Below are 12,329 nucleotides of genomic sequence, written 5' to 3' on the forward strand. Positions count from 1 at the left end.
CTCGGTGCGTGGCATCAGAATATATATATTGTACTGTGCGGTCCCATAGAGCTTACCCGGAAACCCCGTAGCCTATTTACAATGCTGTACCACTGAACAATGTTGATGTACACTTATTTCAGATTCCCTCTTAGAGGGTCAATTCGTTCTCATTATAATTTCCATATTACAATGCAACGCCATGAAAGTATCTGGCACTTTAAAGTCCCAACATAAAGTTGTGATGATTTCCAAGGATCCAATTGGCACTTGTAGGTCCACCATGAAGATTCAAAATGAGTAGCAGTCCAATCCGAGAAGTACAAGTCTAAACCAAGATTTGTGGTCACAATGAAAAAGTAAACTTTACCTCAAACCTGAACAGTCCCAATAATACAGCAGTTAATAGTAAAGGGGAATACTTCAGTCAGTCTCCAAACTGTCTCAGTCAATCTCCTGGAACCACAATAACATCCCAGCATCACAGATCATCCATCGAGGAAGCAACAACAATGCAGTCTAACAGGCTCGTTGTGGTGGTCTAACCCTCCACTGGAACACCAATTTCTCTGATACAGGCCTTCGCAAAAAAGTGTCAAGGATCTCCTCAACAACTGCTTTGAATCACCCGTTATGGAAGAGGCACCTGGAGGATGTATCCCTAGGGCATCACAGCATAGGCGAAATTTGGGGTCATCAAGTCATATCACAGTTTTGTAAAGAGTCCATTTTTTATGCTTTTTAGCCGGGCATTTTTATGCGCAGCTATTCACATTAGTCTTTTTTGGGGACCCTACTCCAGTTATGTAATTCTCTTCTCAGCGTTATCTCAGAAATCCACTGATAAGGTCCTTGGTTAACTTTCTACAGTAGTTCTCGTCTTGTTTGAAATTGTTTTTTGTTTACTAGACGCGATATTCGTCGCCGATCGTGATCATCACTTAGCACAGACTTTCGACTTACACCTATCTTTAAAAATTCATACTAGTCTTTTTGAAACATCAGTAAATTTAGCTACGTCTTTAACAGGACGTCCTTTAGACCTCCCAGATTCTATCACTTCTTTTTGCCACTCACTAACATCTTTTCTGTGTCTCATCTTTTGATACCATTGCTTTTGAAATCACAGCTAGTATACTTGTAAATATAGAAAACGTGTTAATCGTATATTCTAATTTAGTTTTGTAAGAAAACATATCAAATACACGTGTAAATGTGTTGTATACCCTAAAAATCACAAGTGACTAATTTTTTGTCCGGGGTCTGTATTTAATTTATGCAGTCTCTCTCTCTCTCTCTCTCTCTCTCTCTCTCTCTCTCTCTCTCTCTACATCTGTTTTTATAATTTCACTAAAAACCCTAAAACATATTATATAAAATACAGAATGATCATGGAAAGATACTCCATTGTCCTTACTGTTATCTCTTTTAGATTCGGAAAATATTGATCCATTTTTACGTAAACAACAAAGAAATTCAAACAGCAAATTAAAAAATATACATACATATGTAGTATTCTGAAGCTTTTAGAATTATCAGTTTTGTATTTTTTTATGAATATTTCAAGTTTATATTTCATCTACAATGTTATTGTTAACAATTTATTGAAAGCTATGTAATTTTTCTCACACATTTTAAGCGAGTTGTCCTTGTAAGCTGTACCTGTTATGTGTGAAAATGAAGTAAGATATTTTTGGCATAAATTGCACTCTATCCTCGTTGCAACTCCGAGCGAGGCAGTGATTCTGGTTAAGTTATAAGCAGAATTGAATGGTTACCTTGTGGGAATGGGAATAATATGAATATTCTGTTTTATTTTATTTATTTTTTTAATTTAATTTAATTTATTTATTTTTGTATTTTAATTTTTGGCTAATGCAGAAAAATTCCGTTTCCTTGCATCATTTGGTTGTACTAACACTAATATATCGGCTTACAAAAATGCTGGAGAAAAAAAGCCTCTAACAGCTTACTTCTCGAAATTAGCGACGGGTGAGCATGTCTTTTACTATATAATGAAGAGAATATAATAAAGAGAAATTTACTATATAATATAATATAATAAAGAAACTATATCTCTTTTACTTTATAATTTCATTCGCGGCTCGAATGAACAGAGCCCACCATCTCACGGCATCTGGGGGGAAGGGAGGTTCGCGATCCCCATCTTGTGTGCTGCTGCTTTATATGATGGACTAATTACTTATTTGTTCTTACCAGTAAGTATATTATAGGTAAAACACCATGTGTTGTCTTGGAAACTTGTCTATGTTCGAGAGAGAGTAGGCGCATTATAGCCAAAGCAGCTTATGCGCCATCAAACCCCCACAAGAACAACAACAATCGAGAGAGTCATGTCGGATTGCAGAATTATGGCTAAATCTTTTTCATTATTACTTGTCATATAACTTTATTACCTACCATTACTGTACTTTCATGCTACACAGAAAACAGAAACCAACCATAGAACACATGCAATTTAGGAACACGATTTATTTACTACAAGGAAATAAGGACACTCCTCGTGTCCTTAATTGCCTTGGTATAAATTCTAAATGACAATGCTGTATTATCAGGTGTAATATAATATTTGCCTATATTATATTTTATATATTTTTCCTTATCCTTTATTGGATAAAGAAAGTATGCGTATGCGCATACGATAAGTATGCGCTCTGAGAAAAAGAAAAATACAAAAAAAAAAAAAATAATAATAATAATAATAATAAATAAATAATAATAACAATAAATAAATACTTGTAATATTATATGGGGTGGTAGGTTTCTGCTTTACAATCTATACTAACTGCTCCTAACCTAGAGGTGCCTCCGTAGCCAGGTGGGAAGGAGCAGCAGTTCAAAGTTCAAAGTATTTTTTGTAGTTTACTGGCGGTTTCCAGGGTGTCCCCTATGTCCGCCGTTCGTTAAGCTTAATTGTGTGCCAGCAGAATCGTTTTTTTAGTTCATCTAATTAAAATTTAAGTTTAAAGTTAAGTTTAAAGTTGAAGTTTAGATCAAATCGTTTGAATGTGTTTTAGTTAATTTAAGTTAATGTTTAGTGTTTAGTTTTAGGTTAGGGTTAAGTTAAGTTTGAGTAAAGTTTAAGTTCTGTTGTGTGTTTAAGTTGAGTGTTAGTTAATTTAGTGGGCAAGTTTGGGTTTGAGTTAAGTAATTATGAAGCTGGTTTTGACATTAGTGTAGGTTCGGTTTAGGTTTAAATTTAAGTTATAGATGAGTTTAAGTTTAGGTTGTAGTTTAGGTTTAAGTTTAAGCTTAGATTTGAGTTACTGTTTAATTAAAGTTATAAGTTTAATTTATGGTTGATGTTTCCTAATTTAATTTAGTTTTAAGTTAAGCTGAAGTTAAGTCGGGTTTGAGGTAGAGTTAGGTTTAATTTAATTTTAGTTTAGGTTGAATGTAAGATTTAAGATTTGAGTGTGATTTATAATTATAGTAAGTATTTAGTGAGTGATAAGTACGCGAGCCTTTACGGAATTTAAGTTATCTATCGCGGTTACTATTTATAATTGTCATTAGTGTGTGTAATGTGTTGTGTATGTTGTTTGTGGCTGGCATCTGGCATTTAGCAGCAGGGGGCCGCGGAGAACTAGTCCCGACCCCCCGCTCCCGTACCGCGCCACGAGGAGGCAGCCAGATTCTCTATTTTTTTTTTTTTTATTTTTTTTTTTTCCCTCCTTTCTCCCTTCCTTTAACATGGTTATAAGGAGCAGCAGTGCGTAGCACCCGCTTCTTGATTAGACCGGGGTTCGAGCCCGTCACCACCAAATACGGAGGATGCGGAAAGGTTAAGGAATGACCGCCGCATATCCTGGAGCAATATGGCCTTAGTTGCTAATGCTCCTAAAAACCAAACAACAACAACATCCTAACCTAGAAGAACATCCCTGTTATGTAATGCAGAGATGTAGCTCCAAACAGCCACAAGCAGAATAATGAAATTATGGTCTGAAAATATATTGTTCCCCCCCCCCCTTTTTTTATCATCAGCCAGAACAGGAAAAATGAACCATAGCATATATACAAACTTTACAGACACCGTATTTCGACCTTCTCATGGTCTTAGCTCAGATGTTCCCAAACGCTCTGTTCACGGCGCCCTTAGTGTCCCAGTAATTTTTTCACGGCGCCCTAGGCCAAAAGAAGTAGCTAACACAGTGGTTTTTGACCTTTTAATAATCCGATTTTCTGTGTGTGTGTGTGTGTGTGTGTGTGTGTGTTATATGATAGTTATTATAATAATATAATTATAAACAAAATTACAATTCATAATACAAATTATATGTACGTATATAATAATTTTATTCTTTATATAGAGGTACTAAATAACCTTCAATTATAGATCGCCACAAAAATTAAAAAGATACGGTACAATAGATATCGTACACCTTTTTATAATGAAATAAATTTATAAATAAAAAAATACATAATAAGTAACTTAAACCCAAATTACATAGCACCCCTGGAATGTTGTTGCGGCACTCCTGTTGAAAACCACTGTGACTTAGCTTATTGCTTATTCTGAATAACCTAACTCATCTCTTTTTAAAGGCTAGTGAAAATACAGGGACTTTTGCCAAACTTTTATATAAATTGTGTATTTTAACACCATCTTGAGTCAATTTTAACCCCTAGCATTTTTGTTGTTATGGGTATTGCAATAGTTCTCTGTAATATAAGGCCGCCGTAGCCTAGTGGTCAGGCGCGCGGGTGCATAAATACACGTGCCTTGAGTGACCGGGGTTCAAGCCCGTGACTGCTGAACACGGTGCTGTTTCTTGTATTCTGTATATCTTGTGAACTCCTCTGACCGTTTGGTCGTCCCGGAGTATAAACAGAAAATTTATTTATTTTATATCAAGGCCATGCCAACCTGGTGGTCAAGTGGTGCGCTTCACCCACAGCGGCAAAATCTAAAAGGTGGCGCGGTGATTATTATTATTTATTTTTTTTTTTTTAGTTTTTATGTATAAAAATTTATTACATTTTATAATATTACGACTTTTAACATTTACTAATAAAAACAGTATATTTTAATTTATAGTTCAATTTATTTTCAACAAACATTTTTATGAGTTATAATAAAATATAAAACTCAAATTTTATCCACATAAAATTTGAGTAAAATTTGACATAAGTTTTAGAAACTACATAACATTTCTTTTTATTAAAAAGGGGCGGAAAAAAGTTTGCACCACGGTGACAATACACCCTGGAACCGCCCTGTGTAACACCATATTTTTTTTCTTCTGTTTCTACCGATTGCAATAAAGATATTTATTTACAATCTTAAATCTCTGAAAATTATGACTCCGTTATAATTTTCAGAGATTTTATTTGTTCTATTTATTATTTGTTCCGTAACTATTTGTTTGCTCCGTAACTATTTGTTCATCATAATCTCTGATCTTTTCATTGCTTCACAATTAGCAATGCTGCTTATCTACTTCTGAGGAAATGCCAACCAGTTGCCAAACAGAGAAGCTAATCGCAACAGGACCAACATGATGTGCTAAGACAACACCTCATTTTCCGCCCGAGGGGTTTGCACCGCAAATTAATAGGTAGCATTATATTTCTCTTTTTTAGAGAAGTGTTACTTATTAGTAGTGCAATAAAAGGCAACTCGTGGTATCTTTACAATTTGAAAGATCGGTGCCTCCTTTCGTAAGACTGCTTCTTTCTTCAATTGTACTGTATAACAAGGATGTAAATTTTACTATGACTATGCTGAATTAATTTTTAGCATATATTTTTCAAATATATATAAAATAGTTTTGAGTAATATTAACTGTTCGAGACACCTCAGTTCAGCGAAATAAATTAGTCACATTTCGTTACATTTCGGGCACATTCAATTTTTTTTCTTAAATTAATATTTTTTTGTAATTATTTTTATTTAATTCTTTTTATGTCGCATTCTAAACAGATGCGTATGAATTTTAATTAAAAAATTTGTTTAAATGTAACCGAAAATATGTTTAAAAAATTAACTGAGATAGATGCAAAAATTAATTATTTCTGTTTTGTCTGATTTTAATGAAATTATTAATGGCTACACAAAATATTTCTAAAAGAACAAAACATAAAATTCATGAAAATCTCTTCATTGGGAGCGTTGTTATTGAATATGGACTGACCAAAAAAAAAAAAACTGTCATGTTCGGTTCATCTGAGAAATTTGCTTGTGTTCTCTGATCGGTTTGCTTGTTTTGCTGGACGAAAAACCCGAATTTTCAGGGGGATGGGGAACTTTGCTGCTGTCTTCGCCTGAAACCAACTAACTCAGCCACGGAGTGAAAAAATCCCATAAAAGTCCCTCGCGTCATTGACGGGATTCGAATATCGGTCTTCTCCATCTGCTGCGGGGAGAAGGGTGATTATTACCACAGTGCTATTCGCGAAGACTCATGTGGACCGACGAACATGTTAAACCTAAAGGCGCTTTCATTCCTAAAAATGAAAGGAAACTGCATCTAGAATGTCACTTTATTTTTATTTTAATGTCTGCAGCTATCTGGACCGTAACTATATACGGTCTATATTTTGCAACGTGCGAATCCGTACGTTACTTTCTACTACAGCCAGCCCCTTCTGCTTGTATATTCATACTCTGATATTGAATAAAATTTCTGTATAATTTAGAAATCTGTAGTACCCAGTTCATATTGTTTATCGTATATTGATATATATACGTATATGTGTGTGTTTACGGACTGATTTTGTGCTGTGCGGGCAGAAAAATCCTGATTGACTCAGGAAAACCGTACTCTCTCCACTTAAGATCGGCCAACTGCTCCATTAAAGAAGCCTTTAGGAATTTCGCTAGACCCAGACCTCTTTAAATGAGAGGCAAGCGGCAAACAATTATACCTGCCATTTAATACTCTTGTATTTATATATACATTGATGTGTATGTACTGATTGAGATACTTGTTCGGCTTATTACTAAGCAGGAAGCCTGTGGCTCAGGAACGCTTTCTGTCTACCTTGCGAACTCCTCTGACCGTTTGGTCGTCCCGGAGTATAAACAGAAATTTATTTATTTATATGTAATGGTTTGTGAGTTCATACATATGTAATGTGGTTATGTCGCTAAGACTATCTGTTAGGTTGTAGACTATCGGATAAATTAATTCTACAATCTCGACCTGAAACTTTCAAAGAACTAATCTCTCTCTCTCTCTCTCTCTCTCTCTCTCTCTATCCTTTTCCCTACCTCCTTACAAAAGGAGTAGACTGATCAGACGCGTTTGAATCTAAGAATTCTAATCTTAGTGTGTTGTTTGGGCAGAAGACATCCAATACAAACTATAGTCCATTGTTGTAGTGCATTCATCTTTGCAACTACGACGATACGTGGACATTAGCTGTCGTCCGACAAAACCATTAAAAATCAAGACAGATGGAATATCACCTCTGCTGGACGGTCAATAATTCACTCGGGTGGCGAAATCGGCAGTAATCCGAGTCTTTGAGTAGGCCTTGCCAGGTACCGGAGGGAGGGAGCTGTGGATTCTACAGATTTCCAGGGAGTTGGGAAGGGGATGGGGGGAAGGCTTGATCTTGTTCTTGTGGCTTCTGCGGGGTACGATAAAGACAAGGTTTAGTCTTGGCGTAGGTGATAGCTTAAAGCTCGCGATAGAGGCTGTGCAGCTGTGGTCCAATACACAGCCTGATCTGCCGGCGGTCACTGATACGGAGTCCGCATGTTGACACAGCGTTTCCGCCGTTTTTGGGTACCGGCCGTAGTGCGATGAAACCCTCGGTCTCTAGCAAGCGTCTCTTGCTTTTGGCAGCGCAGGGGTGGAAGACAAGCGCTCGGAGAACAAACACTATAATTCAGGATCAGTGTCAGGACGAGATGAAGTGGCAGGACTGAGTGGCAGTGGAAATCTCGTGATTCCGGAGGATGGCAAACAGGCGGGCGGGTATGGCAACAGTAGCGTGGAGGGTCATAAAGGTCTCGTGACGTCAGAAACGCGCTCACTAAGTATCAGAATCCAGACAAGGCGTTTGTGGAATGGGTACTTATGTTTCGGTACTGTCAGCCCCCGCCATCTCCTTGTCCGTCCCCCTTACTGCTAAAACCCGGGAGGCGGTCTAACAGCACTGGAGTTAATGTCGACCCAGAAAGACTTTGCCATCGAGAGTTTACGGACGCCCCACCGATATCCGCTGCTTGCCTGAAAAGGTTATGACCAGTTTCTATAGCACCCGTGTTGATAAGCTTAAGTGAACGGCGACCGTCAGGGAATGTGTAAGTCTTCTTTATTAACTCGCTCCCCACACTCGTCGTTTTATGTTAGAAGCCAATAAAATATTGATTGCCACATCTTCAGAGAAGGAAGCCTAACGCTGTTTATTGAGACTGTCTTTGTGCACAAGCTTCGATCTCTCTCTCTCCCCCCTCCTATCCCCTAGTTTCAATAAAGCTAATGGTTTTTTCTTTTTTTTTTTTTTATTCTGATTAATTACATGCGCCAATGAAACCTTACCTGTCTGCTATAGAGATAAATACACTCCCACTGTAGCAGATTACTTTAGTACAGGGAAGAGAAAAAAGATGGGTTCATGAACTTTGCTAATGAAAGGCGATAATTAAGTCGTTAAACATCATTAAGCGGAGGTGTCAGAAGATACACAGACTGTGTTGATATTTACAATCGCAGTCTATGTCAACAGTTCTTAATTACCGGACACCCTCACGCTGTAATTGGCTCCCTTTTATATGACTAGCACGGTTAAAAGGTAGATACGAATAATCTCCATCATTTTTATCACAATTTAAAGCGTTGTTTGTAGTTCTTTCAGAAGAGGTCGCTGCAATCTTAATGTTTTCTGTTGACTATTCTATTTTCTGTAGTTAAAAAAGAAAGAAGGTGAGATGATTCACTAACGATGCCATTTGTTTCGTATTATTTCTTGAACTCGGCTGATTACTAGTAGCACATTTTATGTAAACGGTAATAAAACGATCTCACAAATAACACAGACCTGCGATGGTTTTATTGTCTTAAATACTTTACCTGTTAAATAGCAATTTGTGTACGCTGATCCAAAAATAGTATCCAATTTCCCATCGCGTACAGAGTTTTCGCAAAACGTCATATTTATTTTTACATAAATGAAAATGTCATTAAACTCAGATCACATTTTACTGTGTCTTAAATGTTGAAAACCATTACCACGCAAAAGTGTTCTCGATCGTTCTTTCTCACTGCCAATGAAGAATTGTAGTTTGCTGTTCTAAGATTTTAAATGAGATTTATTCTGCGAAATTAGGTTTCAGCAAACTTAGTTTCACCGAATATGATATATTTGCAAGTGCTAATCTTAAAATTTATATTTTGCAACCTCTTGTTTCATTGATTTGGACTTCAATTTTTGTGTCGAATTATGCATTATAAAAATAAAGCAAGCAAAATTGCATGTGTCGACAAAGGGACACAAGGAATAAAAGGATTTTTCATGACACCTAAATCTCTTATTTATTCTTCTGAATTCAATAAATCAGGATAATCGAGATATTTCTGTAGGTTTATTTGTCACAAAACATCTAACGTCGAAATTTTGTCTCAGAGTTAAACTTTTTACATTAATGTCAGCAATATAAACTGTAATCGGAGTTGCGCTCTGTTGCGTACAGTTAATTAATATAAATAACTGACTAAATTGCGGTAAAATTAGGTAAAATATCCTCCACATTACGGACTGCCTTCTTTTTTAGGTATACGCAGAACGAAGATTTTTCCTAAATAAGAATTTAACGATATAATTCGTTTTGAAATTCTTTCAGAATGGTTTTATAATCACATTAACCTTGTGAAAGAACTAAAATAATTTCAGTGGAATATTAAATGCAAAGAAAAACATCGAGATATTTTACATTCTCTCGAGGAAATTTTATCAAGCGACAAGGTCGGTAGTGAAGTTCTATTGTATAATGATCTATTGTATTGTATAATGATTTGGATAAATTGTATAATTTATCCTAAGTTACCAATAAATCTAACTCAAATCTTATCCTGTGGAAAAATGCGCTTCTTAAAACTGCTTAGTAGTATTACCACATTAATATCCTTCTCAAATCATAACTAACGTACTGTTCTCTATAACAATATTGTGGTTTAGCCAATTCTATTTAGCCCACACATCATGTTTGGAGAACCCTAGGTTCGAATCCCGTTAGATACTGAAGGAATATTAAGCCACTGCAGTCGAGGCTATAATTTATCGATCTCAGGAGTACGGAGTAGCCCCCTACCCCATAAATTATTGTAGATTACACAACCAGGGGCGTCAAGAGCGAGCGTTGACCAAATGGGGAAAACAGCCCCACTTTTCCCTTAGGAAGTCAAGACCAGTTCCGGGCCATTGGAAACCCTTCCCCCCGCCCCTATGCAAATCGGCCTGTGAACACACTTTTACAACCATGATTTACGCAGCGCAATATGGCCTTAAATGGTCATGCGCTGTATATAAATCAAAATACCTGTCATACTGTCATGGAGGACATTATGTTTGTAATGATTTCATTTTAAAAAGTCTGGGTGTGCAAGTAGACTGGAGGCATTTCTAAAGGCTTCTTCAAACGAGGTTGCAGTTAGCATCAGGTGGAGAGAGTAGGGTATTCCCTGAGTTTTTTTGGATTTTTCATCCTGCACAACATGCAGGTCAGCTTCCATACCGAAGGAATACCGTTTACTCGTTCCTATCAATTATCCCATTCATAATAATAATTAATAGTAGTAGTCATACTAATTAGTAGTAGTTATAGCAGTAGTAGCGTTTATAGGCCTATGGACATTTCTCTGGAACTGAAAAGGAACGCAACTATATTTCCCAAAACGACATTTCTCCTTTTATGCCTACTCTTTGAACACTTAACACACCAATGCAATGTACAGTATTATATTTCATAGGCTTTCACTATAGAAAGCCTATGAAAGACTTAATACATTGATATCTCACAGTACTCTCGCTAGTAGCATAGTTAATATAATTACCATCCTCCCCACAGGGTGGAAAAGTGATGGGTTAGATTATAATTTGTATAATCCTTCCTATGTTAGAATCCTATCAATGATGCGACTAATTTTTATCAGCTATTTTAACACTGTGGCTGAGATAGTCAGGCGAGGAGTGCAGGGTTTATCTGCTGGAAGCTGGGGTTTTTTGTCCAGCAAATAGACAAATTGGCCTCAGAATACAGATAATATACTGACGCCTCATAACCCTAGTTGCTTTGGCGCTTAACTTAACACACACAGCACATCTAACAGGAAATTTAAAGTCTACTTAAAAAAAAAAAAAAACGTTGAGCCCTATTTATTGTGCTATATAATATTCATATGCTCTTTGAAACAACGCGTGCCTGCGATTCTAAGCAGAACTGTAACTTGAATCATAGTTGAATGATGTTGCAAGTTCACTTAGCAGGAAGCCAACACAAAAGAAATTGCAGTTTTCGAAATATGCACCACTCCCTTAAACAGTTGTTTTTAAGAACTGTGTTTTAGTGTGTTTATTTTTATATTGAAGCAACTGAGGTTCTGAGTCATCAGTATCGTGTCTGCAAATTGTCTGATGATATGGTCGGTTTGCCTGTTTTTTCATTTTCTTGGGAAAGAACGTGTAGATCTCTAGACTGACTACTTGCCAATAAGAATTCTTAATTCTTCCCTTCTTGAAGGGATTGGACCCCCCCCCCCCCTTTTTTTTTTTTTGAGGAACTACATATTCAAAATGCGTTATTGCCCATCAGACGTTATTTCCCGACCCTACCCCATGGCTTTTTTTTATTTTATTGTATTATTATTTTTCATTTTTTTCTGGTCCTTTTATTTTATTATTTTTTCTTATTTTAATTATTTTTGTGCTTGGCGGCACATTTCTCCTTTAACCCAAGGTGGTTTTCACCTGAGAACTCTCATTACATGCTTGGATCCACGAAACATAATTCATAATAGTTGTTCAGAGCGTATAATATATCGCATTAAAAATTCCGTATAAAATGCCACAAGGAACCACCTTCGTGAGATAGGCTGTATGGGAACTGAAAGAGTTGACCAAGTTCATAAATATTTTGCTCGTAGTCTAAAGAAATCGAAAGTCGAGCAAATCACGTATTACAAGTTATCTCTACCAAAAATTTGGTTGATTCTACACATCAACGAACAAGTTGAATGGAAAGATTAACAAACACAACGTGCATATATGGGACAGTGAAAATGTAAGGGAGTTTCTACAGTACGAACGCGAAAGTCCTAAGGTATCTTGCCATTAGCAGAAAAATGATGTGCAGATGTTTTGTTTGTAGAAACGACCGT

General features: G+C 36.4%; 1 protein-coding gene across 1 annotated transcript in view; it reads left to right on the plus strand.

Moving 5' to 3' along the window:
• The window catches only part of sim (bHLH transcription factor single-minded), a 128,444-nt gene that overhangs the window by 68,123 nt on the left and 47,992 nt on the right, over positions 1-12,329 (plus strand). The window lies entirely within an intron of this gene.

Source organism: Mastigoproctus giganteus, chromosome 1, assembly GCF_048544385.1.
Source record: "Mastigoproctus giganteus isolate SK-2022 chromosome 1, ASM4854438v1, whole genome shotgun sequence".
In the NCBI taxonomy this organism is placed as follows: domain Eukaryota; kingdom Metazoa; phylum Arthropoda; class Arachnida; order Uropygi; family Thelyphonidae; genus Mastigoproctus; species Mastigoproctus giganteus.